Below are 26,692 nucleotides of genomic sequence, written 5' to 3'. Positions count from 1 at the left end.
TCCCTGCAGCGCCTGACACACGCACACACAGCGCCTGACACACACGCACACACGCAGCACCTGACACACACACACAGACGCAGCACCGGACACTCACACGGACCTGACACACACGCACACACTCACACGCAGCGCCTGACACACACAGACACGCAGCGCCTGACACACACAGACACGCAGCGCCTGACACACACACACTCACGCACCTGACACACACACTCACGCACCTGACACACACACACACACTCACGCACCTGACACACACACACTCACGCACCTGACACACGCACACTCACGCACCTGACACACGCACACGGCACGCAGCACCTGACACACACACAGCACCTGACACACACACACACACGCAGCACCTGACACACAGACATGCAGCGCCTGACACACACACGCAGACACGCAGCACCTGACACACACACGCAGACACGCAGCACCTGACACACACACACACACGCAGCACCTGACACACACACGCAGACATGCAGCACCTGACACACACACGCAGACACGCAGCACCTGACACACACACGCAGACACGCAGCACCTGACACAGACACGCAGCACCTGACACACACACACATATGCAGCACCTGACACACACACACAGCACCTGACACACACACACGCAGCACCTGACACAGACATGCAGCGCCTGACACACACACGCAGACATGCAGCACCTGACACACACATGCAGCACCTGACAGACACACACACACACACACACACATGCAGCACCTGACACACCCACACACACAGACATGCAGCACCTGACACACCCACACACACACGCAGCACCTGACACACATACATACATGTGGCATTTAACGCACACACGCACAGCACCTGACACACAATCATATACACTCAGAGCACCTAACACACACATACACTCGCAGCACCTCACACACACTCGTATACACACGCAGCACCTGCCACTCACACATATATACACATGTAGCACCTGCCACTCCCACATACATGAACAGCACCTAACACACACATATATACATGCAGCACCTGACACACACATACACGTGCAGCACCTGACAGTCACACACATACAGATGCGACACAAACACATACACGCTCAACACCTGACACCCACGTGGCAGCTGACACATACAAATGCAGCACCTGAGATACACACATATACACGTGCAGCACCTGAGACACACACATACACGTACAGCACCTGACACACACACACATGTATGTACACGCGCGGCTCCAGGCACACACATACGTACGTACACACGCGGAATTTAAAACACACACACACTTACACGTGCGGCACCTGACACACATGTACGAACACGCGTGGCTCCTGACACACACACACGCGTGGCTCCTGACACACACACACACACACACACACACACATGTACGAACACGCTCGGCTCCTGACACACACACGTATATACGTATACGCACGGCACCTGACACCTACACGTATGTACGTATACGCACGGCTCCTGACACCCACACGCATGTACACGCGCGGCTCCTGGCACACACACACACACACACGTACGTACACGCGCGGCACCTGACACACGCCTGTACGTACACACATGCACAGCACCTGACATACACACATGTAGGTACGCGCCACCTGACACACACACACACACACACACGTACACGCACGACACTTGACACACACGTACGTACACGCACGGCACTGACACGTATGTACGTGCACGGCACCTGACAATCACGTACATACTAGTGATGAGTGGGTTCGGTTCGTCGGAATCCGAACCCCCCGAACTTCACCCATTTTACACGGGTCCGAGGCAGGTTCGAACCTTCCCGCCTTGCTCGGCTAGCCCGAGCGCGCACGAACGTCATCATCCCGCTGTCGGATTCTCGCGAGATTCGGATGTCTGCATTCGTGGAAAGGGATCCCATGTGTAAACATGGGACCCCTTTCAGTCCGTCTGGTCCGGGTGTTCGGTTTGTTGTTTTGCCAAGTACGTGGATTTAATCTGGAACCTGGATCAGGTGAGTATAATTATCTTTTATTTTCAGGTACCCGTGGATTCTACTTGGAGAAGAGGACCGACTGCTTCATGTCAACATAGGTAAGTATGTGTGTGTCGGCAGGTGGGAAATAAAGTTATACTTTCACGGTGTCTGTGTCCTGTTTTTATTTGGGTATTTTTCCCCCAGTAGAACTACAGGTACCAGCGGGCCCGTTTTTCTCCTGCATGCTGGTACTTGTGGTTCTCCAAGTACCAGCTTGCGGGGGAGGCTTGCTGGGACTTGTAGTACTACTAGAAAAAACAATATTCTTTAAATTTTCTCAAGGCTATCAGCCTCCCATCCGCAGCCCTTGGATGGGGGGGACAGCCTCGGGCTTCACCCCTGGCCCTTAGGTGGCTGGGGGGGGGGACCCCTTGATTGAAGGGGTCCCCACTCCCCCAGGGTACCCCGGCCAGGGGTGACTAGTTGGATATTTAATGCCACGGCCGCAGGGCACTGTATAAAAGTGACCCCCGGCTGTGGCATTATCTGTCCAGCTAGTGGAGCCCGATGCTGGTGTAAAAAATACGGGGGACCCCTACTCTTTTTGTCCCCCGTATTTTTTGCACCAGCACCAGGCGCAGAGCCCGGTGCTGGTTTTAAAAATACGGGGGATCCCCTGTCCGTTTTTCCCCCGGATTTTTAGAACCAGGACCGGCTCGAAGAGCCCGAGGCTGGTTATGCTTTGGAGGGGGGACCCACGCAATTTTTTTTTCGGGTTTTTCACATTCCATTTAAAAAATAAATAATATTTTAAAAAATATATAAATAATACTTGTGCCTCCAAAAAAGACAAACCAAGTACCTAATCCCTTCTAATATAAATAGATATGCTATTACCAAAAAAAAAAAACCTGCATAAAAAAAAACATGTTTTTAAATTTTTTTTATTAGATTCCGCCAGCAAAGTGTGGCGGATTGAAAATGACGAATTTACTGTTTAAAAGCACTGTTGTCGAATTTACAAACTTCAATTGAATATACTTTTGTCGAATTGCCGCATTTGTACCATTGCAGAAAAGTCGAATTTGTCAAATGTCGAATTTTAAAGTCGAATTTTGAAAGCCTGTAAGAATAGGCTCCGTCCCCTTCTACCCCTGTACCTTGCTCTCTCCTGTCTGTGCTCTCTCCCGTCTGTAGGACTAGGCCCCGCCCCCTTCTTACCCTCCTGTGACTGCTCTCTCCTGACAAGTGGACCAGGCCTGCCCCCTACACGCTGCTGGTGTCTTCATTGTTACTTGGTCTGGAGCTCCGTTGGGGAGAGAACTCACGTGAGCTCATTAAGAATGAGGAACTGGGATGTTTTAATTTTATTGTGAGTAGTGTAGTGTGGTGATGTAGTATGTTGTATGGGGGGTATAGTGTAATTATGAAGTGCAGCATATGGGAGGGCTGTAGCATAGTGATGTAGTGTGGCATATGGGGGTGGTAGCGCATAGGCGTGCGTACAGGGGGTGCCTGGTGCGCACAGGCACTCCCTAATGTCCAGCACCGCTGCACGCCACGCTTGAGTAGCACAGTGATCGCTGAGTGTGTGATCGGTGGAGCCTAGCCTGCAGCTCATTTCCGTACCTCCCACCACCGCTGCACCCGACCCCCCTCTGCCTGCTGCTAATACTATGCTGAGTGCATTCGTCGGCGGCCTCACTGGGGGGACTGGCGTCACCTTGCAATGTGACGTGGTGATGTCCGCCCATGCTCTCCTCCCGCCCACCTGTGCTTTCCTCCTGCTGCGGTCTCTCAGTCCTAGTGTGCCGCGGCCGCCACACCACTGGCAGTGTTCCTCTAGGAGGGACTGGGAGCTGCTGGCAGACACATTCTGCTGAGACTTACTTGTCAGTGCGGGTTCCGGACGGCAGGCGGCGGGTGGGAGGGCAGACGGGGAGCAGGTGTCACAAGGAGTGTGTGGGTAACTAATTAACAATACTTCCGCTCAACGTGGCACTGCTGGTCCTTCATCTCCCATGTCTCTTCACCAGGTGGCGGGCGGCCCGGAAATTAAGTGATGTGTTGTGCAGCAGTCAGTGTGAAGTGACTGTGAGTAACACTGGTGGTGCTGATGATGCTGCTGCAGAATCTGGAAGCAATTAATTCATAAATATAATGTACTCTATCAGTGTTTCTCTGACGTCCTAGTGGATGCTGGGAACTCCGTAAGGACCATGGGGATTAGCGGCTCCGCAGGATACTGGGCACAAAAGTAAAGCTTTAGGACTACCTGGTGTGCACTGGCTCCTCCCCCTATGACAATCCTCCAAGCCTCAGTTAGATTTTTGTGCCCGGCCGAGAAGGGTGCACACTAGGGGCTCTCCTGAGCTTCTTAGTGAAAGTTTTGTTTTAGGTTTTTTATTTTCAGTGAGACCTGCTGGCAACAGGCTCACTGCATCGAGGGACTAAGGGGAGAAGAAGCGAACTCACCTGCGTGCAGAGTGGATTGGGCTTCTTAGGCTACTGGACACCATTAGCTCCAGAGGGACCGAACACAGGCCCAGCCTCGGAGCTCGGTCCCAGAGCCGCGCCGCCGGCCCCCTTACAGAGCCAGAAGCAAGAAGAGGTCGGGAAAATCGGCGGCAGAAGACATCCTGTCTTCACCAAGGTAGCGCACAGCACTGCAGCTGTGCGCCATTGCTCCTCAGCACACTTCACACTTCGGTCACTGAGGGTGCAGGGCGCTAGGGGGGGGCGCCCTGAGCAGCAATAGAAACACCTTGGCTGGCGAAAATACATCACATATAGCCCCCAGGGCTATATGGATGAATTTTAACCCCTGGCAGATTCCACAGAAAAACGTGAGAAAAGGCCGCCGAGAAGGGGGCGGAGCCTATCTCCTCAGCACACTGGCGCCATTTTCTCTCACAGCGCCGTTGGAGGGAAACTCCCTGGCTCTCCCCTGCAGTTACTACACTACAGAAAGGGGTTAAAAAAGAGAGGGGGGCACTAATTAGGCGTAGTATAACAATACAGCAGCTATAAGGGGAAAAACACTTATATAAGGTTATCCCTGTATATATATATATATATATAGCGCTCTGGTGTGTGCTGGCATACTCTCCCTCTGTCTCCCCAAAGGGCTAGTGGGGTCCTGTCCTCTATCAGAGCATTCCCTGTGTGTGTGCTGTGTGTCGGTACGATTGTGTCGACATGTATGAGGAGGAAAATGGTGTGGAGGCGGAGCAATTGCCTGTAATGGAGTTGTCACCCCCTAGGGAGTCGACACCTGAGTGGCTGAGCTTATGGAAGGAATTACGTGACAGTGTCAGCTCTTTACAAAAGATTGATGACATGAGACAGCCGGCTACTCAGCCTGTGCCTGTCCAGGTGTCTCAAAAGCCATCAGGGGCTCTAAAACGCCCGTTACCGCAGATGGCAGATACAGACGCCGACACGGATACTGATTCCAGTGTCGACGATTAAGAGACGAATGTGACTTCCAGTAGGGCCACACGTTACATGATTGAGGCTATGGAAAATGTTTTTACACATTTCTGATAATACCAGTACCACTAAAAAGGGTATTATGTTGGGTGAGAAAAAACTGCCTGTAGTTTTTCCTGCATCTGAGGAATTAAATGAAGTGTGTGATGATGCGTGGGTTTCCCCCGATAAAAACTGTTAATTCCTAAAAAGTTATTAGCATCATACCCCTTCCCGCCAGAGGATAGGGCACATTGGGAAACACCCCCTAGGGTGAATAAAGCGCTCACACGCTTGTCTAAACAGGTGGCACTACCGTCCCCGGATACGGCCGCCCTTAAGGAACCTGCTGACAGAAAGCAGTAAAATATCCTAAAATGTATATACACTCACACGGGTGTGATACTGCGACCAGCAATCGCCTCAGCCTGGATGTGCAGTGCTGGGGTGGCTTGGTCGGATTCCCTGACTGACAATATTGATACCCTAGATAGGGACAGTATATTACTGACTATAGAGCATTTAAAAGATGCTTTCTATATATGCGTTGTGCACAGAGGGATATTTGCCGACTGGCATCAAGAGTAAGTGCGCTGTCCATTTCTGCCAGAAGAGGGTTATGGACAAGACAGTGGTCAGGTGATGCTGATTCCAAAAGGCATATGGAAGTATCGCCTTATAAAAGGGAGGAGTTATTTGGGGTAGGTCTAACAGACCTGGTGGCCACGGCAACGGCTGGGAAATCCACATTTTTACCCCAGGTAGCCTCTCAACATAAGAAGACGCCGTATTATCAGGCGCAGTCCTTTGGGCCCCATAAGGGCAAGCGGGCAAAAGGCTCCTCATTTCTGCCCCGTGGCAGAGGGAGAGGAAAAAGGCTGCAGCAAACAGCCAGTTCCCAGGAACAGAAACGGTGGGGGCCCGTCTCATAAATTTCAGCGTGCAGTGGGCTCACTCACAGGTGGACCCCTGGATCCTTCAGGTGGTATCTCAGGGGTACAAATTGGAATTTGAGACGTCTCCCCTTCGCCGTTTTCCTAAAGTCTGCTTTACCGACGTCTCCCTCCGACAGGGAGGCGGTATGGGAAGCCATTCACAAGCTGTATTCCCAGCAGGTGATAATCAAGGTACCCCTCCTACAACAGGGAAAGGGGTATTATTCCACGCTGTTTGTGGTACCGAAGCCGGACGGCTCGGTGAGACCTAATTTAAATCTGAAATCCTTGAACACTTACATACAAAGGTTCAAATTCAAGATGGAGTCACTCAGAGCGGTGATGGCAAACCGGGAAGAAGGGGATTATATGGTGTCTCTGGACATCAAGGATGCTTATCTCCATGTCCCAAATTACCCTTCTCACCAAGGGTACCTCAGGTTTGTGGTACAGAACTGTCACTATCAGTTTCAGACGCTGCCGTTTGGTTTGTCCACGGCACCCCGGGTCTTTACCAAAGTAATGGCCGAAATGATGATACTCCTTCGAAGGAAGGGAGTTTTAATTATCCCTTACTTGGACGATCTCCGGATAAGGGCAAGATCCAGGGAACAGTTGGTAGTCGGGGTAGCACTATCTCAGGTAGTGTTGCGGCAGCACGGTTGGATTCTTAATATTCCAAAATCGCAGCTGATTCCGACGACACGTCTTCTATTCCTAAGGATGATCCTGGACACAGTCCAGAAAATAAGAATTTACTTACCGATAATTCTATTTCTCATAGTCCGTAGTGGATGCTGGGGACTCCGAAAGGACCATGGGGAATAGCGGCTCCGCAGGAGACTGGGCACAAAGTAAAAGCTTTAGGACTAGCTGGTGTGCACTGGCTCCTCCCCCTATGACCCTCCTCCAAGCCTCAGTTAGGATACTGTGCCCGGACGAGCGTACACAATAAGGAAGGATTTTGAATCCCGGGTAAGACTCATACCAGCCACACCAATCACACCGTACAACTTGTGATCTGAACCCAGTTAACAGCATGATAACAGAAGGAGCCTCTGAAAAGATGGCTCACAACAACAATAACCCGATTTTTGTAACAATAACTATGTACAAGTAATGCAGACAATCCGCACTTGGGATGGGCGCCCAGCATCCACTACAGACTATGAGAAATAGAATTATCGGTAAGTAAATTCTTATTTTCTCTAACGTCCTAGTGGATGCTGGGGACTCCGAAAGGACCATGGGGATTATACCAAAGCTCCCAACCGGGTGGGAGAGTGCGGATGACTCTGCAGCACCGAATGAGAGAACTCCAGGTCCTCCTCAGCCAGGGTATCAAATTTGTAGAATTTAGCAAACATGTTTTCCCCTGACCAAGTAGCTGCTCGGCAAAGTTGTAAAGCCGAGACCCCTCGGGCAGCCGCCCAAGATGAGCCCACTTTCCGTGTGGAATGGGCTTTTACAGATTTTGGCTGTGGCAGGCCTGCCACAGAATGTGCAAGCTGAATTGTACTACAAATCCAACGAGCAATCGTCTGCTTAGAAGCAGGAGCACCCAGCTTGCTGGGTGCATACAGGATAAACAGCGAATCAGATTTTCTGACTCCAGCCGTCCTGGAAACATATATTTTCAGGGCCCTGACTACGTCCAGCAACTTGGAATCCTCCAAGTCCCTAGTAGCCGCAGGCACCACATATGAAAAATTAGGTAAGGGCTTTTATAGGATAAAGCCGCCAATTCTGAGACACGATGTACAGAGAGCCAACGTAAAAAATAACAATGTTTATTAATAAAACATATAAAAAGATTAATTGTCAAATAACCGGTGAAAAATATATATAAATATATATAAGAACATTCTACCCTTGAGAAAGTCACGTGAACGTGACGAAACGCGTCAGGACCCGCCCCTATCCACACTCAGCTCAGGTGAAATCTTCCAGGTGTTCCTTGGTCCCCGCTGCACCCTCCTTCTACAGCATCCGACATCAGCGGCTTCAGCGCACACGCCGCCACGACCGGGTTGTGAGAGAGACGATCCATTCCTTTCCGCTGCACAGCGTATATGGGCATTGCAGGACATTGAAGCCGAGGACGCTCGGCTCTTACCAGCCCATTTTGGAAAGGTATTGAATATCAATTTCAACTGAGGGACTTTTTTATTCATTAGGATCCTACCAACACACCTGGTATTTATCAACTATCTAACAAGTGAATCACGGAACTTTTCACCCCAATAAGCTGAGTCATTACAATATACCACTAGTTCACGTCTAGTGACTGTTCTTATATATATTTGTATATATTTTTCACCGGTTATTTGACAATTAATCTTTTTATATGTTTTATTAATAAACATTGTAATTTTTTACGTTGGCTCTCTGTACATCATGTTTCGTTCCTGATATTCAGCGCAGCCGTTTGTTCTTTTTCTATGCTATCACCACAATACTACACATAGTATTCCGGCAAGCGCAGACTATCAGGAACATAAAATTGTGATTATTTAATTCTATGAAACACGTATTGGTTTTCACTTTTTATTTTGATGATTAGGCACTCGTTTGTTGCAGTTTTTTGTTTTGGTCAATTCTGAGACACGCCTGGCTGAAGCCAGGGCTAACAGCATTACCACTTTCCATGTGAGATATTTTAAGTCCACAGTGGTGAGTGGTTCAAACCAATGTGATTTTAGGAATCCCAAAACTACATTGAGATCCCAAGGTGCCACTGGAGGCACAAAAGGAGGCTGTATATGCAGTACTCCCTTGACAAACGTCTGAACTTCAGGAACAGAAGCCAGTTCTTTTTGGAAGAATATTGACAGGGCCGAAATTTGAACCTTAATGGACCCTAATTTGAAGCCCATAGACAGTCCTGTTTGCAGGAAATGCGGGAAACGACCCAGTTGAAATTCCTCTGTAGGGGCCTTCCTGGCCTCGCACCACGCAACATATTTACGCCAAATACGGTGATAATGTTGTATGGTTACATCCTTCCTGGCTTTGATCAGGGTAGGGATGACTTCATCCGGAATGCCTTTTTCCTTCAGGATCCGGCGTTCAACCGCCATGCCGTCAAACGCAGCCGCGGTAAGTCTTGGAACAGACATGGTCCCTGCTGGAGCAGGTCCTTTCTTAGAGGTAGAGGCCACGGGTCTTCCGTGAGCATCTCTTGAATTTCCGGGTACCAAGTCCTTCTTGGCCAATCCGGAGCCACGAGTATAGTCTTTACTCCTCTCCTTCTTATGATTCTCAGTACTTTTGGTATGAGAGGAAGAGGAGGGAACACATACACTGACTGGTACACCCACGGTGTTACCAGAGAGTCCACAGCTATTGCCTGAGGGTCCCTTGACCTGGCGCAATATCTGTCCAGTTTTTTGTTGAGGCGGGACGCCATCATGTCCACCCTTTGGTTTTTCCCAACGGTTCACAATCATGTGGAAGACTTCTGGGTGAAGTCCCCACTCCCCCGGGTGAAGATCGTGTCTGCTGAGGAAGTCTGCTTCCCAGTTGTCCACTCCCGGAATGAACACTGCTGACAGTGCTATCACATGATTCTCCGCCCAGCGAAGAATCCTTGCCACTTCCATCATTGCCCTCCTGCTTCTTGTGCCGCCCTGTCTGTTTACGTGGGCGACTGCCGTGATGTTGTCCGACTGGATCAACACCGGCTGACCCTGAAGCAGAGGTCTTGCCTGACTTAGGGCATTGTAAATGGCCCTTAGTTCCAGGATATTTATGTGAAGTGACGTTTCCATGCTTGACCACAAGCCCTGGAAATTTCTTCCCTGTGTGACTGCTCCCCAGCCTCTCAGGCTGGCATCCGTGGTCACCAGGACCCAATCCTGAATGCCGAATCTGCGGCCCTCTAGGAGATGAGCACTCTGTAACCACCACAGGAGAGACACCCTTGTCCTTGGAGACAGGGTTATCCGCTGATGCATTTGAAGATGCGATCCGGACCATTTGTCCAGCAGATCCCACTGAAAAGTTCTTGCGTGGAATCTGCCGAATGGAATCGCTTCGTAAGAAGCCACCATCTTTCCCAGGACCATTGTGCATTGATGTACTGACACTTGGCCTGGTCTTAGGAGGTTCCTGACTATGTCGGATAACTCCTTGGCTTTCTCCTCCGGGAGAAACACCTTTTTCTGTACTGTGTCCAGAATCATCCCTAGGAACAGCAGACGTGTCGTCGGAATCAGCTGCGATTTTGGAATATTTAGAATCCATCCGTGCTGTCGTAGTACTACTTGAGATAGTGCTACTCCGACCTCTAACTGTTCTCTGGACCTTGCCTGCTTACTTTGTGCCTTCCAATGCACAATGCAAACTACAGGTAGTGCTGCAGGGCCCACACCCTTTTACTTGCCGTACAGAGCAGCTCTGGAGCTGTTACAGTGCCCAGCTGCTGCAAGAAATCAGCTTGAATGCTTCAGGGGCTGGGGCATAGCCAACATGAGCCCCACACCGAAGGAGGGTGGAGGTGTTTAATGCGAACTAGGGGTCATCCAAGCGCCGCAAAAGGCCGCCATGCCCTGCACGCCCCTTTTCTCTTTTCATATGCAGACGAGGGTTGAAGCCAACTTTGACCCACTGCTTGGATGACATCACCGTATGCAAATCCATCTGCTGCAGGCCTTCCCCCAGGAATGCTTGCACTAGTTGTTGCATTTGGTTTGTTGTTTGGGGGTGCTTCATTATTAGGCAGCCTTCTGCCCTCCCATGTTCATCTGAAAATTTGTGTTCTCCCTGCAGTTGTTGTCCCCAGATGAGAGTTCCCTTGTGCTGCCTCAGTTGAATCTCCTTTACTTGACAGAGATGTGCCTGAGCAGCGGCCCTCCCCAGCCCTATCCCAAATCATACTTATTTTGCATAGGAGATACCATGGTCATGAAGATTGTTCTCCCAGGGTGAGGCTCATTCATTGCATTCTGGGTATGCTGACCCCTGTGATTTCCCCAAATGTGGGAAACTCGACTGCATTATTTGTGGTAGTGGGGGACTGTGTTTGTGCTTTCCTCTGGTCAGCTCTGGTAAAAGTCAGATTTATTTGTCTCAGATCTTCCTCTAGCCTTGTTCTTCTTTCGAGAGTTCCCTTGTGCTGCCTCAGTTGGATCTCCTTCACTTGACAGGGGGGTACCCGAGCAGCGACCCTCCCCAGCTCTAGCCCAACTTCTACTTACCTGGCAGGTGAGATACTATGATCATGTAGGTGCTTCTCCCAGGGCAAGGCTCACCCATTGCACTCTGGGTGTGCTGCTCCTGCGATTTCCCCAAATGTGGGAAACTTGACTGCATAATTTGTGTTTCCCCTGGTCGGCTCTCATATAATTCAGATCTCTTTGTCTCAGGTCTCTCTCCAGCCTAGTTTGCTGTCTGTTTCAACTTCTCTTTTCTTGAGCCGCTCCCTTCTATGCCCTTGCGCACTATCCTGACTTCTCCCGTCTGCTTACTTTGTGCCTTCCAATGCACAATGCAAACTACAGGTAGTGCTGCAGGGCCCACACCCTTTTACTTGCCGTTCAGAGCAGCTCTGGAGCTGTTACAGTGCCCAGCTGCTGCAAGAAATCAGCTTGAATGCTTCAGGGGCTGGGGCATAGCCAACATGAGCCCCACACCGAAGGAGGGTGGAGGTGTTTAATGCGAACTAGGGGTCATCCAAGCGCCGCAAAAGGCCGCCATGCCCTGCACGCCCCTTTTCTCTTTTCATATGCAGACGAGGGTTGAAGCCAACTTTGACCCACTGCTTGGATGACATCACCATATGCAAATCCATCTGCTGCTGGCCTTCCCCCAGGAATGCTTGTACTAGTTGTTGCATTTGGTTTGTTGTTTGGGGGTGCTTCAGTATTAGGCAGCCTTCTGCCCTCCCATGTTTATCTGGAAATATGTGTTCTCCCTGCAGTTGTTGTCCCCAGATGAGAGTTCCCTTGTGCTGTCTCAGTTGAATCTCCTTTACTTGACAGAGATGTGCCTGAGCAGCGGCCCTCCCCAGCCCTATCCCAAATCATACTTATTTTGCATAGGCGATACCATGGTCATGAAGATTGTTCTCCCAGGGTGAGGTTCATTCATTGCATTCTGGGTATGCTGACCCCTGTGATTTCCCCAAATGTGGGAAACACGACTGCATTATTTGTGGTAGTGGGGGACTGTGTTTGTGCTTTCCTCTGGACAGCTCTGGTAAAAGTCAGATTTATTTGTCTCAGATCTTCCTCTAGCCTTGTTCTTCTTTCGAGAGTTCCCTTGTGCTGCCTCAGTTGGATCTCTTTCACTTGACAGGGGGGTGCCAGAGCAGCGACCCTCCCCAGCTCTAGCCCAACTCCTACTTACCTGCCAGGTGAGACACTTTGATCATGAAGGTGCTTCTCCCAGGGCAAGGCTCACCCATTGCACTCTGGGTGTGGTGCCCCTGCGATTTCCCCAAATGTGGGAAGCTTGACTGCATAATTTGTGTTTCCCCTGGTCAGCTCTCGTATAATTCAGATCTCTTTGTCTCAGGTCTCTCTCCAGCCTAGTTTGCTGTCTGTTTCCACTTCTTTTTTCATGAGCCCCTCCCTTTTATACCCTTGTGCACTATCCTGACTTCTCCTCCTGTCTGCTTACTTTGTGCCTTCCAATGCACAATGCAAACTACAGGTAGTGCTGCAGGGCCCACACCCTTTTACTTGCCGTACAGAGCAGCTCTGGAGCTGTTACAGTGCCCAGCTGCTGCAAGAAATCAGCTTGAATGCTTCAGGGGCTGGGGCATAGCCAACATGAGCCCCACACCGAAGGAGGGTGGAGGTGTTTAATGTGAACTAGGGGTCATCCAAGCGCCGCAAAAGGCCGCCATGCCCTGCACGCCCCTTTTCTCTTTTCATATGCAGACGAGGGTTGAAGCCAACTTTGACCCACTGCTTGGATGACATCACCGTATGCAAATCCATCTGCTGCAGGCCTTCCCCCAGGAATGCTTGCACTAGTTGTTGCATTTGGTTTGTTGTTTGGGGGTGCTTCAGTATTAGGCAGCCTTCTGCCCTCCCATGTTCATCTGAAAATATGTGTTCTCCCTGCAGTTGTTGTCCCCAGATGAGAGTTCCCTTGTGCTGCCTCAGTTGAATCTCCTTTACTTGACAGAGATGTGCCTGAGCAGCGGCCCTCCCCAGCCCTATCCCAAATCATACTTATTTTGCATAGGAGATACCATGGTCATGAAGATTGTTCTCCCAGGGTGAGGTTCATTCATTGTATTCTGGGTATGCTGACCCCTGTGATTTCCCCAAATGTGGGAAACTCGACTGCATTATTTGTGGTAGTGGGGGACTGTGTTTGTGCTTTCCTCTGGTCAGCTCTGGTAAAAGTCAGATTTATTTGTCTCAGATCTTCCTCTAGCCTTGTTCTTCTTTCGAGAGTTCCCTTGTGCTGCCTCAGTTGGATCTCTTTCACTTGACAGGGGGGTGCCCGAGCAGCGACCCTCCCCAGCTCTAGCCCAACTCCTACTTACCTGCCAGGTGAGATACTATGATCATGAAGGTGCTTCTCCCAGGGCAAGGCTCACCCATTGCACTCTGATTTCCCCAAATGTGGGAAGCTTGACTGCATAATTTGTGTTTCCCCTGGTCGGCTCTCGTATAATTCAGATCTCTTTGTCTCAGGTCTCTCTCCAGCCTAGTTTGCTGTCTGTTTCCACTTCTTTTTTCATGAGCCCCTCCCTTTTATACCCTTGTGCACTATCCTGACTTCTCCTCCTGTCTGCTTACTTTGTGCCTTCCAATGCACAATGCAAACTACAGGTAGTGCTGCAGGGCCCACACCCTTTTACTTGCCGTACAGAGCAGCTCTGGAGCTGTTACAGTGCCCAGCTGCTGCAAGAAATCAGCTTGAATGCTTCAGGGGCTGGGGCATAGCCAACATGAGCCCCACACCGAAGGAGGGTGGAGGTGTTTAATGCGAACTAGGGGTCATCCAAGCGCCGCAAAAGGCCGCCATGCCCTGCACGCCCCTTTTCTCTTTTCATATGCAGACGAGGGTTGAAGCCAACTTTGACCCACTACTTGGATGACATCACCGTATGCAAATCCATCTGCTGCAGGCCTTCCCCCAGGAATGCTTGCACTAGTTGTTGCATTTGGTTTGTTGTTTGGGGGTGCTTCAGTATTAGGCAGCCTTCTGCCCTCCCATGTTCATCTGAAAATATGTGTTCTCCCTGCAGTTGTTGTCCCCAGATGAGAGTTCCCTTGTGCTGCCTCAGTTGAATCTCCTTTACTTGACAGAGATGTGCCTGAGCAGCGGCCCTCCCCAGCCCTATCCCAAATCATACTTATTTTGCATAGGAGATACCATGGTCATGAAGATTGTTCTCCCAGGGTGAGGTTCATTCATTGCATTCTGGGTATGCTGACCCCTGTGATTTTCCCAAATTTGGGAAACTCGACTGCATTATTTGTGGTAGTGGGGGACTGTGTTTGTGCTTTCCTCTGGTCAGCTCTGGTAAAAGTCAGATTTCTTTGTCTCAGATCTTCCTCTAGCCTTGTTCTTCTTTCGAGAGTTTCCTTGTGCTGCCTCAGTTGGATCTCCTTCACTTGACAGGGGGGTGCCCGAGCAGCGACCCTCCCAAGCTCTAGCCCAACTCCTACTTACCTGCCAGGTGAGATACTATAATCAGGAAGGTGCTTCTCCCAGGGCAAGGCTCACCCATTGCACTCTGGGTGTGCTGCTCCTGCGATTTCCCCAAATGTGGGAAACTTGACTGCATAATTTGTGTTTCCCCTGGTCGGCTCTCGTATAATTCAGATCTCTTTGTCTCAGGTCTCTCTCCAGCCTAGTTTGCTGTCTGTTTCAACTTCTCTTTTCTTGAGCCGCTCCCTTCTATGCCCTTGCGCACTATCCTGACTTCTCCCGTCTGCTTACTTTGTGCCTTCCAATGCACAATGCAAACTACAGGTAGTGCTGCAGGGCCCACACTCTTTTACTTGCCGTTCATAGCAGCTCTGGAGCTGTTACAGTGCCCAGCTGCTGCAATAAATCAGCTTGAATGCTTCAGGGGATGGGGCATGGCCAACATGAGCCCCACACCAAAGGAGGGTGGGGGTGTTTAATGCGAACTAGGGTCATCCAAGCACCGCAAAAGGCCGCCATGCCCTGCACGCCCCTTTTCTCTTTTCATATGCAGATGAGGGTTGAAGCCAACTTTGACCCACTGCTTGGATGACATCACCGTATGCAAATCCGTCTTCTGCAGAACTTCCCCCAGGAATGCTTGCACTAGTTGTTGCATTTGGTTTGTTGTTTGGGGGTGCTTCAGTATTAGGCAGCCTTCTGCCCTCCCATGTTCATCTGAAAATATGTGTTCTCCCTGCAGTTGTTGTCCCCAGATGAGAGTTCCCTTGTGCTGCCTCAGTTGAATCTCCTTTACTTGACAGAGATGTGCATGAGCAGCGGCCCTCCCCAGCCCTATCCCAAATCATACTTATTTTGCATAGGAGATACCATGGTCATGAAGATTACTCTCCCAGGGTGAGGTTCATTCATTGCATTCTGGGTATGCTGACCCCTGTGATTTCCCCAAATGTGGGAAACGCGACTGCTTTATTTGTTGGTAGTGGGGGACTGTGTTTGTGTTTTCCTCTGGTCAGCTCTGGTAAAAGTCAAATTTCTTTGTTTCAGATCTTCCTCTAGCCTTGTTCTTCTTTCGAGAGTTTCCTTGTGCTGCCTCAGTTGGATCTCCTTCACTTGACAGGGGGGTGCCCGAGCAGCGACCCTCCCCAGCTCTAGCCCAACTCCTACTTACCTGCCAGGTGAGATACTATGATCATGAAGGTGCTTCTCCCAGGGCAAGGCTCACCCATTGCACTCTGGGTGTGCTGCCCCTGCGATTTCCCCAAATGTGGGAAACTTGACTGCATAATTTGTGTTTCCCCTGGTCAGGTCTCGTATAATTCAGATCTCTTTGTCTCAGGTCTCTCTCCAGCCTAGTTTGCTGTCTGTTTCAACTTCTCTTTTCTTGAGCCGCTCCCTTTTATACCCTTGTGCACTATCCTGACTTCTCCTCCTGTCTGCTTACTTTGTGCCTTCCAATGCGCAATGCAAACTACAGGTAGTGCTGCAGGGCCCACACCCTTTTACTTGCCTTACTGAACAGCTCTGGAGCTGTTACAGTGCCAAGCTGCTGCAAGAAATCAGCTTGAATGCTTCAGGGGATGGGGCATGGCCAACATGAGCCCCACACCGAAGGAGGGTGGAGGTGTTTAATGCGAACTAAGGGTCATCCAAGCGCCGCAAAAGGCCGCCATGCCCTGCATACCCCTTTTCTCTTTTCATATGCAGATGAGGGTTCCAGCCAACTTTGGCCCACTGCTTGGATGACATCACCGTATGCAATTCCGTCTTCTGCAGAACTTCCCCCAGGAATGCTTGTACTAGTTGTTGCATTTGGTTTGTTGTTTGGGGGTGCTTCAGTATTAGGCAGCCTTCTGCCCTCCCATGTTCATCTGAAAATAAGTGTTCTCCCTGCAGTTGTTGTCCCCAGATGAGAGTTTCCTTGTGCTGCCTCAGTTGAATCTCCTTTACTTGACAGAGATGTGCATGAGCAGCGGCCCTCCCCAGCCCTATCCCAAATCATACTTATTTTGCATAGGAGATACCATGGTCATGAAGATTGTTCTCCCAGGGTGAGGTTCATTCATTGCATTTTGGGTATGCTGACCCCTGTGATTTCCCCAAATGTGGGAAACTCGACTGCATTATTTGTGGTAGTGGGGACTGTGTTTGTGCTTTCCTCTGGTCAGCTCTGGAAAAAGTCAGATTTCTTTGTCTCAGATCTTCCTCTAGCCTTGTTCTTCTTTCGAGAGTTCCCTTGTGCTGCCTCAGTTGGATCTCTTTCACTTGACAGGGGGGTGCCCGAACAGCGACTTTCCCCAGCTCTAGCCCAACTCCTACTTACCTGCCAGGTGAGATACTATGATCATGAAGGTGCTTCTCCCAGGGCAAGGCTCACCCATTGCACTCTGGGTGTGCTGCCCCTGCGATTTCCCCAAATGTGGGAAACTTGACTGCATAATTTGTGTTTCCCCTGGTCGGCTCTCGTATAATTCAGATCTCTTTGTCTCAGGTCTCTCTCCAGCCTAGTTTGCTGTCTGTTTCCACTTCTCTTTTCTTCAGCCGCTCCCTTCTATACCCTTGTGCACTATCCTGACTTCTCCTCCCGTCTGCTTACTTTGTGCCTTCCAATGCACAATGCAAACTACAGGTAGTGCTGCAGGGCCCACACCCTTTTACTTGCCTTACAGAGCAGCTCTGGAGCTGTTACAGTGCCCAGCTGCTGCAAGAAATCAGCTTGAATGCTTCAGGGGATGGGGCATGGCCAACATGAGCCCCACACCAAAGGAGGGTGGAGGTGTTTAATGCGAACTAGGGGTCATCCAAGCACCGCAAAAGGCCGCCATGCCCTGCACGCCCCTTTTCTCTTTTCATATGCAGATGAGGGTTGAAGCCAACTTTGACCCACTGCTTGGATGACATCACCGTATGCAAATCCGTCTTCTGCAGAACTTCCCCCAGGAATGCTTGCACTAGTTGTTGCATTTGGTTTGTTGTTTGGGGGTGCTTCAGTATTAGGCAGCCTTTTGCCCTCCCATGTTCATCTGAAAATATGTGTTCTCCCTGCAGTTGTTGTCCCAAGATGAGAGTTCCCTTGTGCTGCCTCAGTTGAATCTCCTTTACTTGACAGAGATGTGCATGAGCAGCGGCCCTCCCCAGCCCTATTCCAAATCATACTTATTTTGCATAGGAGATACCATGGTCATGAAGATTTTTCTCCCAGGGTGAGGTTCATTCATTGCATTTTGGGTATGCTGACCCCTGTGATTTCCCCAAATGTGGGAAACTTGACTGCATTATTTGTGGTAGTGGGAGACTGTGTTTGTGCTTTCCTCTGGTCAGCTCTGGTAAAAGTCAGATTTCTTTGTCTCAGATTTTCCTTTAGCCTTGTTCTTCTTTCGAGAGTTCCCTTGTGCTGCCTCAGTTGGATCTCCTTCACTTTACAGGGGGGTACCCGAGCAGCGACCCTCCCCAGCTCTAGCCCAACTCCTACTTACCTGCCAGGTGAGATACTATGATCATGAAGGTGCTTCTCCCAGGGCAAGGCTCACCCATTGTACTCTGGGTGTGCTGCTCCTGCGATTTCCCCAAATGTGGGAAACTTGACTGCATAATTTGTGTTTCCCCTGGTCGGCTCTCGTATAATTCAGATCTCTTTGTCTCAGGTCTCTCTCCAGCCTAGTTTGCTGTCTGTTTCCACTTCTCTTTTCTTCAGCCGCTCCCTTCTATACCCTTGTGCACTATCCTGACTTCTCCTCCCGTCTGCTTACTTTGTGCCTTCCAATGCACAATGCAAACTACAGGTAGTGCTGCAGGGCCCACACCCTTTTACTTGCCTTACAGAGCAGCTCTGGAGCTGTTACAGTGCCCAGCTGCTGCAAGAAATCAGCTTGAATGCTTCAGGGGCTGGGGCATAGCCAACATGAGCCCCACACCGAAGGAGGGTGGAGGTGTTTAATGCAAACTAGGGGTCAGACAAGCGCCGCAAAAGGCCACCATGCCCTGCACGCCCCTTTTCTGTTTTCATATGCAGACGAGGGTTGAAGCCAACTTTGACCCACTGCTTGGATGACATCACCATATGCAAATCCATCTGCGGCAGGCCTTCCCCCAGGAATGCTTGCACTAGTTGTTGCATTTGGTTTGTTGTTTGGAGGTGCTTCAGTATTAGGCAGCCTTCTGCCCTCCCATGTTCATCTGAAAATATGTGTTCTCCCTGCAGTTGTTGTCCCAAGATGAGAGTTCCCTTGTGCTGCCTCAGTTTAATCTCCTTTACTTGACAGAGATGTGCATGAGCAGCGGCCCTCCCCAGCCCTATTCCAAATCATACTTATTTTGCATAGGAGATACCATGGTCATGAAGATTTTTCTCCCAGGGTGAGGTTCATTCATTGCATTTTGGGTATGCTGACCCCTGTGATTTCCCCAAATGTGGGAAACTTGACTGCATTATTTGTGGTAGTGGGAGACTGTGTTTGTGCTTTCCTCTGGTCAGCTCTGGTAAAAGTCAGATTTCTTTGTCTCAGATTTTCCTTTAGCCTTGTTCTTCTTTCGAGAGTTCCCTTGTGCTGCCTCAGTTGGATCTCCTTCACTTTACAGGGGGGTACCCGAGCAGCGACCCTCCCCAGCTCTAGCCCAACTCCTACTTACCTGCCAGGTGAGATACTATGATCATGAAGGTGCTTCTCCCAGGGCAAGGCTCACCCATTGTACTCTGGGTGTGCTGCTCCTGCGATTTCCCCAAATGTGGGAAACTTGACTGCATAATTTGTGTTTCCCCTGGTCGGCTCTCGTATAATTCAGATCTCTTTGTCTCAGGTCTCTCTCCAGCCTAGTTTGCTGTCTGTTTCCACTTCTCTTTTCTTCAGCCGCTCCCTTCTATACCCTTGTGCACTATCCTGACTTCTCCTCCCGTCTGCTTACTTTGTGCCTTCCAATGCACAATGCAAACTACAGGTAGTGCTGCAGGGCCCACACCCTTTTACTTGCCTTACAGAGCAGCTCTGGAGCTGTTACAGTGCCCAGCTGCTGCAAGAAATCAGCTTGAATGCTTCAGGGGCTGGGGCATTGCCAACATGAGCCCCACACCGAAGGAGGGTGGAGGTGTTTAATGCAAACTAGGGGTCAGACAAGCGCCGCAAAAGGCCACCATGCCCTGCACGCCCCTTTTCTGTTTTCATATGCAGACGAGGGTTGAAGCCAACTTTGACCCACTGCTTGGATGACATCACCATATGCAAATCCATCTGCGGCAGGCCTTCCCCCAGGAATGCTTGCACTAGTTGTTGCATTTGGTTTGTTGTTTGGAGGTGCTTCAGTATTAGGCAGCCTTCTGCCCTCCCATGTTCATCTGAAAATATGTGTTCTCCCTGCAGTTGTTGTCCCAAGATGAGAGTTCCCTTGTGCTGCCTCAGTTGAATCTCCTTTACTTGACAGAGATGTGCATGAGCAGCGGCCCTCCCCAGCCCTATTCCAAATCATACTTATTTTGCATAGGAGATACCATGGTCATGAAGATTTTTCTCCCAGGGTGAGGTTCATTCATTGCATTTTGGGTATGCTGACCCCTGTGATTTCCCCAAATGTGGGAAACTTGACTGCATTATTTGTGGTAGTGGGAGACTGTGTTTGTGCTTTCCTCTGGTCAGCTCTGGTAAAAGTCAGATTTCTTTGTCTCAGATTTTCCTTTAGCCTTGTTCTTCTTTCGAGAGTTCCCTTGTGCTGCCTCAGTTGGATCTCCTTCACTTTACAGGGGGGTACCCGAGCAGCGACCCTCCCCAGCTCTAGCCCAACTCCTACTTACCTGCCAGGTGAGATACTATGATCATGAAGGTGCTTCTCCCAGGGCAAGGCTCACCCATTGTACTCTGGGTGTGCTGCTCCTGCGATTTCCCCAAATGTGGGACACTTGACTGCATAATTTGTGTTTCCCCTGGTCGGCTCTCGTATAATTCAGATCTCTTTGTCTCAGGTCTCTCTCCAGCCTAGTTTGCTGTCTGTTTCCACTTCTCTTTTCTTCAGCCACTCCCTTCTATACCCTTGTGCACTATCCTGACTTCTCCTCCCGTCTGCTTACTTTGTGCCTTCCAATGCACAATGCAAACTACAGGTAGTGCTGCAGGGCCCACACCCTTTTACTTGCCTTACAGAGCAGCTCTGGAGCTGTTACAGTGCCCAGCTGCTGCAAGAAATCAGCTTGAATGCTTCAGGGGATGGGGCATGGCCAACATGAGCCCCACACCAAAGGAGGGTGGAGGTGTTTAATGCGAACTAGGGGTCATCCAAGCACCGCAAAAGGCCGCCATGCCCTGCACGCCCCTTTTCTCTTTTCATATGCAGATGAGGGTTGAAGCCAACTTTGACCCACTGCTTGGATGACATCACCGTATGCAAATCCGTCTTCTGCAGAACTTCCCCCAGGAATGCTTGCACTAGTTGTTGCATTTGGTTTGTTGTTTGGGGGTGCTTCAGTATTAGGCAGCCTTCTGCCCTCCCATGTTCATCTGAAAATATGTGTTCTCCCTGCAGTTGTTGTCCCAAGATGAGAGTTCCCTTGTGCTGCCTCAGTTGAATCTCCTTTACTTGACAGAGATGTGCATGAGCAGCGGCCCTCCCCAGCCCTATTCCAAATCATACTTATTTTGCATAGGAGATACCATGGTCATGAAGATTTTTCTCCCAGGGTGAGGTTCATTCATTGCATTTTGGGTATGCTGACCCCTGTGATTTCCCCAAATGTGGGAAACTTGACTGCATTATTTGTGGTAGTGGGAGACTGTGTTTGTGCTTTCCTCTGGTCAGCTCTGGTAAAAGTCAGATTTCTTTGTCTCAGATTTTCCTTTAGCCTTGTTCTTCTTTCGAGAGTTCCCTTGTGCTGCCTCAGTTGGATCTCCTTCACTTTACAGGGGGGTACCCGAGCAGCGACCCTCCCCAGCTCTAGCCCAACTCCTACTTACCTGCCAGGTGAGATACTATGATCATGAAGGTGCTTCTCCCAGGGCAAGGCTCACCCATTGTACTCTGGGTGTGCTGCTCCTGCGATTTCCCCAAATGTGGGAAACTTGACTGCATAATTTGTGTTTCCCCTGGTCGGCTCTCGTATAATTCAGATCTCTTTGTCTCAGGTCTCTCTCCAGCCTAGTTTGCTGTCTGTTTCCACTTCTCTTTTCTTCAGCCGCTCCCTTCTATACCCTTGTGCACTATCCTGACTTCTCCTCCCGTCTGCTTACTTTGTGCCTTCCAATGCACAATGCAAACTACAGGTAGTGCTGCAGGGCCCACACCCTTTTACTTGCCTTACAGAGCAGCTCTGGAGCTGTTACAGTGCCCAGCTGCTGCAAGAAATCAGCTTGAATGCTTCAGGGGATGGGGCATGGCCAACATGAGCCCCACACCAAAGGAAGGTGGAGGTGTTTAATGCGAACTAGGGGTCATCCAAGCACCGCAAAAAGCCGCCATGCCCTGCACGCCCCTTTTCTCTTTTCATATGCAGATGAGGGTTGAAGCCAACTTTGACCCACTGCTTGGATGACATCACCGTATGCAAATCCGTCTTCTGCAGAACTTCCCCCAGGAATGCTTGCACTAGTTGTTGCATTTGGTTTGTTGTTTGGGGGTGCTTCAGTATTAGGCAGCCTTCTGCCCTCCCATGTTCATCTGAAAATATGTGTTCTCCCTGCAGTTGTTGTCCCCAGATGAGAGTTCCCTTGTGCTGCCTCAGTTGAATCTCCTTAACTTGACAGAGATGTGCCTGAGCAGCGGCCCACCCCAGCTCTATCCCAAATCATACTTATTTTGCATAGGACATACCATGGTCATGAAGATTATTCTCCCAGGGTGAGGTTCATTCATTGCATTCTGGGTATGCTGACCCCTGTGATTTCCCCAAATGTGGGAAACTCGACTGCTTTATTTGTGGTAGTGGGGGACTGTGTTTGTGTTTTCCTCTGGTCAGCTCTGGTAAAAGTCAGATTTCTTTGTTTCAGATCTTCCTCTAGCCTTGTTCTTCTTTTGAGAGTTCCCTTGTGCTTCCTCAGTTGGATCTCCTTCACTTGACAGGGGGGTGCCCGAGCAGAGACCCTCCCCAGCTCTAGCCCAACTCCTACTTACCTGCCAGGTGAGATACTATGATCATGATGGTGCTTCTCCCAGGGCAAGGCTCACCCATTGCACTCTGGGTGTGCTGCCCCTGCGATTTCCCCAAATGTGGGAAACTTGACTGCATAATTTGTGTTTCCCCTGGTCGGCTCTCGTATAATTCAGATCTCTTTGTCTCAGGTCTCTCTCCAGCCTAGTTTGCTGTCTGTTTCCACTTCTCTTTTCTTCAGCCGCTCCCTTCTATAACCTTGTGCACTATCCTGACTTCTCCTCCCGTCTGCTTACTTTGTGCCTTCCAATGCACAATGCAAACTACAGGTAGTGCTGCAGGGCCCACACCCTTTTACTTGCCTTACAGAGCAGCTCTGGAGCTGTTACAGTGCCCAGCTGCTGCAAGAAATCTGCTTGAATGCTTCAGGGGATGGGGCATGGCCAACATGAGCCCCACACCAAAAGAGGGTGGAGGTGTTTAATGCGAACTAGGGGTCATCCAAGCACCGCAAAAGGCCGCCATGCCCTGCACGCCCCTTTTCTCTTTTCATATGCAGACGAGGGTTGAAGCCAACTTTGACCCACTGCTTGGATGACATCACCATATGCAAATCCATCTGCGGCAGGCCTTCCCCCAGGAATGCTTGCACTAGTTGTTGCATTTGGTTTGTTGTTTGGGGGTGCTTCAGTATTAGGCAGCCTTCTGCCCTCCCATGTTCATCTGAAAATATATGTTCTCCCTGCAGTTGTTGTCCCCAGATGAGAGTTCCCTTGTGTTGCCTCAGTTAAATCTCCTTTACTTGACAGAGATGTGCATGAGCAGCGGCCCTCCCCTGCCCTATTCCAAATCATACTTATTTTGCATAGGAGATACCATGGTCATGAAGATTTTTCTCCCAGGGTGAGGTTTATTCATTGCATTTTGGGTATGCTGACCCCTGTGATTTCCCCAAATGTGGGAAACTTGACTGCATTATTTGTGGTAGTGGGAGGCTGTGTTTGTGATTTCTTCTGGTCAGCTCTGGTAAAAGTCAGATTTCTTTGTCTCAGATTTTCCTTTAGCCTTGTTCTTCTTTCGAGAGTTCCCTTGTGCTGCCTCAGTTGGATCTCCTTCACTTTACAGGGGGGTACCCGAGCAGCGACCCTCCCCAGCTCTAGCCCAACTCCTACTTACCTGCCAGGTGAGATACTATGATCATGAAGGTGCTTCTCCCAGGGCAAGGCTCACCCATTGTACTCTGGGTGTGCTGCTCCTGCGATTTCCCCAAATGTGGGAAACTTGACTGCATAATTTGTGTTTCCCCTGGTCGGCTCTCGTATAATTCAGATCTCTTTGTCTCAGGTCTCTCTCCAGCCTAGTTTGCTGTCTGTTTCCACTTCTCTTTTCTTCAGCCGCTCCCTTCTATACCCTTGTGCACTATCCTGACTTCTCCTCCCGTCTGCTTACTTTGTGCCTTCCAATGCACAATGCAAACTACAGGTAGTGCTGCAGGGCCCACACCCTTTTACTTGCCTTACAGAGCAGCTCTGGAGCTGTTACAGTGGCCAGCTGCTGCAAGAAATCAGCTTGAATGCTTCAGGGGCTGGGGCATAGCCAACATGAGCCCCACACCGAAGGAGGGTGGAGGTGTTTAATGCAAACTAGGGGTCAGTCAAGCGCCGCAAAAGGCCACCATGCCCTGCACGCCCCTTTTCTGTTTTTATATGCAGACGAGGGTTGAAGCCACCTTTGACCCACTGCTTGGATGACATCACCATATGCAAATCCATCTGCGGCAGGCCTTCCCCCAGGAATGCTTGCACTAGTTGTTGCATTTGGTTTGTTGTTTGGGGGTGCTTCAGTATTAGGCAGCCTTCTGCTCCACCCTCCTTTGGTGTGGGGCTCATGTTGGCCATGTCCCATCCCCTGAAGCATTCAAGCAGATTTCTTGCAGCAGCTGGGCACTGTAACAGCTCCAGAGACGCTCTGTAAGGCAAGTAAAAGGGTGTGGGCCCTGCAGCACTACCTGTAGTTTGCATTGTGCATTGGAAGGCACAAAGTAAGCAGACGGGAGGAGAAGTCAGGATAGTGCACAAGGGTATAGAAGGGAGCGGCTGAAGAAAAGAGAAGTGGAAACAGACAGCAAACTAGGCTGGAGAGAGATCTGAGACAAAGAGATCTGAATTATACGAGAGCCGACCAGGGGAAACACAAATTATGCAGTCAAGTTTCCCACATTTAGGGAAATCGCAGGGGCAGCACACCCAGAGTGCAATGGGTGAGCCTTGCCCTGGGAGAAGCACCTTCATGATCATAGTATCTCACCTGGCAGGTAAGTAGGAGTTGGGCTAGAGCTAGGGAGGGTCGCTGCTTGGACACCCCCCTGTTAAGTGAAGGAGATCCAACTGAGGCAGCACAAGGGAACTCTCGAAAGAAGAACAAGGCTAAAGGAAAATCTGAAACAAAGAAATCTGACTTTTACTAGAGCTGACCAGAAGAAATCACAAACACAGCCTCCCACTACCACAAATAATGCAGTCGAGTTTCCCACATTTGGGGAAATCACAGGGGTCAGCATACCCAAAATGCAATGAATGAACCTCACCCTGGGAGAAAAATCTTCATGACCATGGTATCTCCTATGCAAAATAAGTATGATTTGGAAGAGGGCTGGGGAGGGCCGCTGCTCATGCACATCTCTGTCAAGTAAAGGAGATTCAACTGAGGCAGCACAAGGGAACTCTCATCTTGGGACAACAACTGCAGGGAGAACATATATTTTCAGATGAACATGGGAGGGCAGAAGGCTGCCTAATACTGAAGCACCCCCAAACAACAAACCAAATGCAACAACTAGTGCAAGCATTCCTGGGGGAAGGCCTGCCGCAGATGGATTTGCATATGGTGATGTCATCCAAGCAGTTGGTCAAAGTTGGCTTCAACCCTCGTCTGCATATGAAAAGAGAAAAGGGGCGTGCAGGGCATGGTGGCCTTTTGCGGCGCTTGGCTGACCCCTAGTTTGCATTAAACACCTCCACCCTCCTTTGGTGTGGGGCTCATGTTGGCTATGCCCCAGCCCCTGAAGCATTCAAGCTGAATTCTTGCAGCAGCTGGGCACTGTAACAGCTCCAGAGCTGCTCTGTAAGGCAAGTAAAAGGGTGTGGGCCCTGCAGCACTACCTGTAGTTCGCATTGTGCGTTGGAAGGCACAAAGTAAGCAGACAGGAGGAGAAGTCAGGATAGTGCGCAAGGGCATAGAAGGGAGCGGCTCAAGAAAAGAGAAGTGGAAACAGACAGCAAACTAGGCTGGAGAGAGACCTGAGACAAAGAGATCTGAATTATACGAGAGCCGACCAGGGGAAACACAAATTATGCAGTCAAGTTTCCCACATTTGGGGAAATCGCAGGAGCAGCACACCCAGAGTGCAATGGGTGAGCCTTGCCCTGGGAGAAGCACCTTCATGATCATAGTATCTCACCTGGCAGGTAAGTAGGAGTTGGGCTAGAGCTGGGGAGGGTCGCTGCTCGGGTACCCCCCTGTAAAGTGAAGGAGATCCAACTGAGGCAGCACAAGGGAACTCTCGAAAGAAGAACAAGGCTAGAGGAAAATCTAAGACAAAGAAATCTGACTTTTACCA

At 50.1% G+C, this 26,692-nt stretch overlaps 25 non-coding genes and 1 pseudogene across 25 annotated transcripts; 23 read left to right on the top strand and 3 right to left on the bottom strand.

Annotated features, from left to right (window-relative positions):
• The first annotated feature begins 11,266 nt into the window (after positions 1 to 11,266).
• On the top strand, positions 11,267 to 11,430 carry LOC135027686 (U1 spliceosomal RNA). Its single transcript, XR_010224088.1, has one exon. It is a non-coding gene; the product is annotated as a U1 spliceosomal RNA (small nuclear RNA).
• A 152-nt stretch (positions 11,431 to 11,582) lies between these two features.
• LOC135027756 (U1 spliceosomal RNA) lies at positions 11,583 to 11,724 on the top strand (annotated as a pseudogene).
• A 692-nt stretch (positions 11,725 to 12,416) lies between these two features.
• On the top strand, positions 12,417 to 12,580 carry LOC135027711 (U1 spliceosomal RNA). The gene has a single exon (XR_010224115.1). It is a non-coding gene; the product is annotated as a U1 spliceosomal RNA (small nuclear RNA).
• A 152-nt stretch (positions 12,581 to 12,732) lies between these two features.
• LOC135027859 (U1 spliceosomal RNA) lies at positions 12,733 to 12,895 on the top strand. The gene has a single exon (XR_010224247.1). It is a non-coding gene; the product is annotated as a U1 spliceosomal RNA (small nuclear RNA).
• A 674-nt stretch (positions 12,896 to 13,569) lies between these two features.
• Positions 13,570 to 13,733, top strand: LOC135027927 (U1 spliceosomal RNA). Its single transcript, XR_010224307.1, has one exon. It is a non-coding gene; the product is annotated as a U1 spliceosomal RNA (small nuclear RNA).
• A 972-nt stretch (positions 13,734 to 14,705) lies between these two features.
• On the top strand, positions 14,706 to 14,869 carry LOC135027926 (U1 spliceosomal RNA). The gene has a single exon (XR_010224306.1). It is a non-coding gene; the product is annotated as a U1 spliceosomal RNA (small nuclear RNA).
• Positions 14,870 to 15,021: 152 nt separating this feature from the next.
• Positions 15,022 to 15,184, top strand: LOC135027817 (U1 spliceosomal RNA). The gene has a single exon (XR_010224214.1). It is a non-coding gene; the product is annotated as a U1 spliceosomal RNA (small nuclear RNA).
• A 670-nt stretch (positions 15,185 to 15,854) lies between these two features.
• LOC135027783 (U1 spliceosomal RNA) lies at positions 15,855 to 16,019 on the top strand. Its single transcript, XR_010224183.1, has one exon. It is a non-coding gene; the product is annotated as a U1 spliceosomal RNA (small nuclear RNA).
• A 152-nt stretch (positions 16,020 to 16,171) lies between these two features.
• Positions 16,172 to 16,334, top strand: LOC135027768 (U1 spliceosomal RNA). The gene has a single exon (XR_010224168.1). It is a non-coding gene; the product is annotated as a U1 spliceosomal RNA (small nuclear RNA).
• Positions 16,335 to 17,008: 674 nt separating this feature from the next.
• On the top strand, positions 17,009 to 17,170 carry LOC135027931 (U1 spliceosomal RNA). Its single transcript, XR_010224311.1, has one exon. It is a non-coding gene; the product is annotated as a U1 spliceosomal RNA (small nuclear RNA).
• Positions 17,171 to 17,323: 153 nt separating this feature from the next.
• LOC135027764 (U1 spliceosomal RNA) lies at positions 17,324 to 17,486 on the top strand. The gene has a single exon (XR_010224164.1). It is a non-coding gene; the product is annotated as a U1 spliceosomal RNA (small nuclear RNA).
• A 674-nt stretch (positions 17,487 to 18,160) lies between these two features.
• On the top strand, positions 18,161 to 18,324 carry LOC135027717 (U1 spliceosomal RNA). The gene has a single exon (XR_010224121.1). It is a non-coding gene; the product is annotated as a U1 spliceosomal RNA (small nuclear RNA).
• Positions 18,325 to 18,476: 152 nt separating this feature from the next.
• LOC135027806 (U1 spliceosomal RNA) lies at positions 18,477 to 18,639 on the top strand. The gene has a single exon (XR_010224203.1). It is a non-coding gene; the product is annotated as a U1 spliceosomal RNA (small nuclear RNA).
• Positions 18,640 to 19,313: 674 nt separating this feature from the next.
• Positions 19,314 to 19,477, top strand: LOC135027716 (U1 spliceosomal RNA). Its single transcript, XR_010224120.1, has one exon. It is a non-coding gene; the product is annotated as a U1 spliceosomal RNA (small nuclear RNA).
• A 152-nt stretch (positions 19,478 to 19,629) lies between these two features.
• LOC135027805 (U1 spliceosomal RNA) lies at positions 19,630 to 19,792 on the top strand. The gene has a single exon (XR_010224202.1). It is a non-coding gene; the product is annotated as a U1 spliceosomal RNA (small nuclear RNA).
• Positions 19,793 to 20,466: 674 nt separating this feature from the next.
• LOC135027715 (U1 spliceosomal RNA) lies at positions 20,467 to 20,630 on the top strand. The gene has a single exon (XR_010224119.1). It is a non-coding gene; the product is annotated as a U1 spliceosomal RNA (small nuclear RNA).
• A 152-nt stretch (positions 20,631 to 20,782) lies between these two features.
• Positions 20,783 to 20,945, top strand: LOC135027829 (U1 spliceosomal RNA). Its single transcript, XR_010224224.1, has one exon. It is a non-coding gene; the product is annotated as a U1 spliceosomal RNA (small nuclear RNA).
• A 674-nt stretch (positions 20,946 to 21,619) lies between these two features.
• LOC135027714 (U1 spliceosomal RNA) lies at positions 21,620 to 21,783 on the top strand. Its single transcript, XR_010224118.1, has one exon. It is a non-coding gene; the product is annotated as a U1 spliceosomal RNA (small nuclear RNA).
• Positions 21,784 to 21,935: 152 nt separating this feature from the next.
• Positions 21,936 to 22,098, top strand: LOC135027804 (U1 spliceosomal RNA). Its single transcript, XR_010224201.1, has one exon. It is a non-coding gene; the product is annotated as a U1 spliceosomal RNA (small nuclear RNA).
• A 674-nt stretch (positions 22,099 to 22,772) lies between these two features.
• On the top strand, positions 22,773 to 22,936 carry LOC135027728 (U1 spliceosomal RNA). Its single transcript, XR_010224132.1, has one exon. It is a non-coding gene; the product is annotated as a U1 spliceosomal RNA (small nuclear RNA).
• A 152-nt stretch (positions 22,937 to 23,088) lies between these two features.
• On the top strand, positions 23,089 to 23,251 carry LOC135027796 (U1 spliceosomal RNA). Its single transcript, XR_010224196.1, has one exon. It is a non-coding gene; the product is annotated as a U1 spliceosomal RNA (small nuclear RNA).
• A 674-nt stretch (positions 23,252 to 23,925) lies between these two features.
• On the top strand, positions 23,926 to 24,089 carry LOC135027719 (U1 spliceosomal RNA). The gene has a single exon (XR_010224123.1). It is a non-coding gene; the product is annotated as a U1 spliceosomal RNA (small nuclear RNA).
• Positions 24,090 to 24,241: 152 nt separating this feature from the next.
• Positions 24,242 to 24,404, top strand: LOC135027803 (U1 spliceosomal RNA). The gene has a single exon (XR_010224200.1). It is a non-coding gene; the product is annotated as a U1 spliceosomal RNA (small nuclear RNA).
• An 828-nt stretch (positions 24,405 to 25,232) lies between these two features.
• Positions 25,233 to 25,395, bottom strand: LOC135027794 (U1 spliceosomal RNA). Its single transcript, XR_010224194.1, has one exon. It is a non-coding gene; the product is annotated as a U1 spliceosomal RNA (small nuclear RNA).
• Positions 25,396 to 25,547: 152 nt separating this feature from the next.
• Positions 25,548 to 25,711, bottom strand: LOC135027723 (U1 spliceosomal RNA). Its single transcript, XR_010224127.1, has one exon. It is a non-coding gene; the product is annotated as a U1 spliceosomal RNA (small nuclear RNA).
• Positions 25,712 to 26,385: 674 nt separating this feature from the next.
• Positions 26,386 to 26,548, bottom strand: LOC135027776 (U1 spliceosomal RNA). The gene has a single exon (XR_010224176.1). It is a non-coding gene; the product is annotated as a U1 spliceosomal RNA (small nuclear RNA).
• Between the last annotated feature and the right edge of the window lie 144 nt (positions 26,549 to 26,692).

This window comes from Pseudophryne corroboree, unplaced genomic scaffold (assembly GCF_028390025.1).
Source record: "Pseudophryne corroboree isolate aPseCor3 unplaced genomic scaffold, aPseCor3.hap2 scaffold_471, whole genome shotgun sequence".
In the NCBI taxonomy this organism is placed as follows: domain Eukaryota; kingdom Metazoa; phylum Chordata; class Amphibia; order Anura; family Myobatrachidae; genus Pseudophryne; species Pseudophryne corroboree.
Note: the sequence above shows the minus strand (reverse complement) of the source record. Positions and strands in the feature narration are given on the sequence as shown.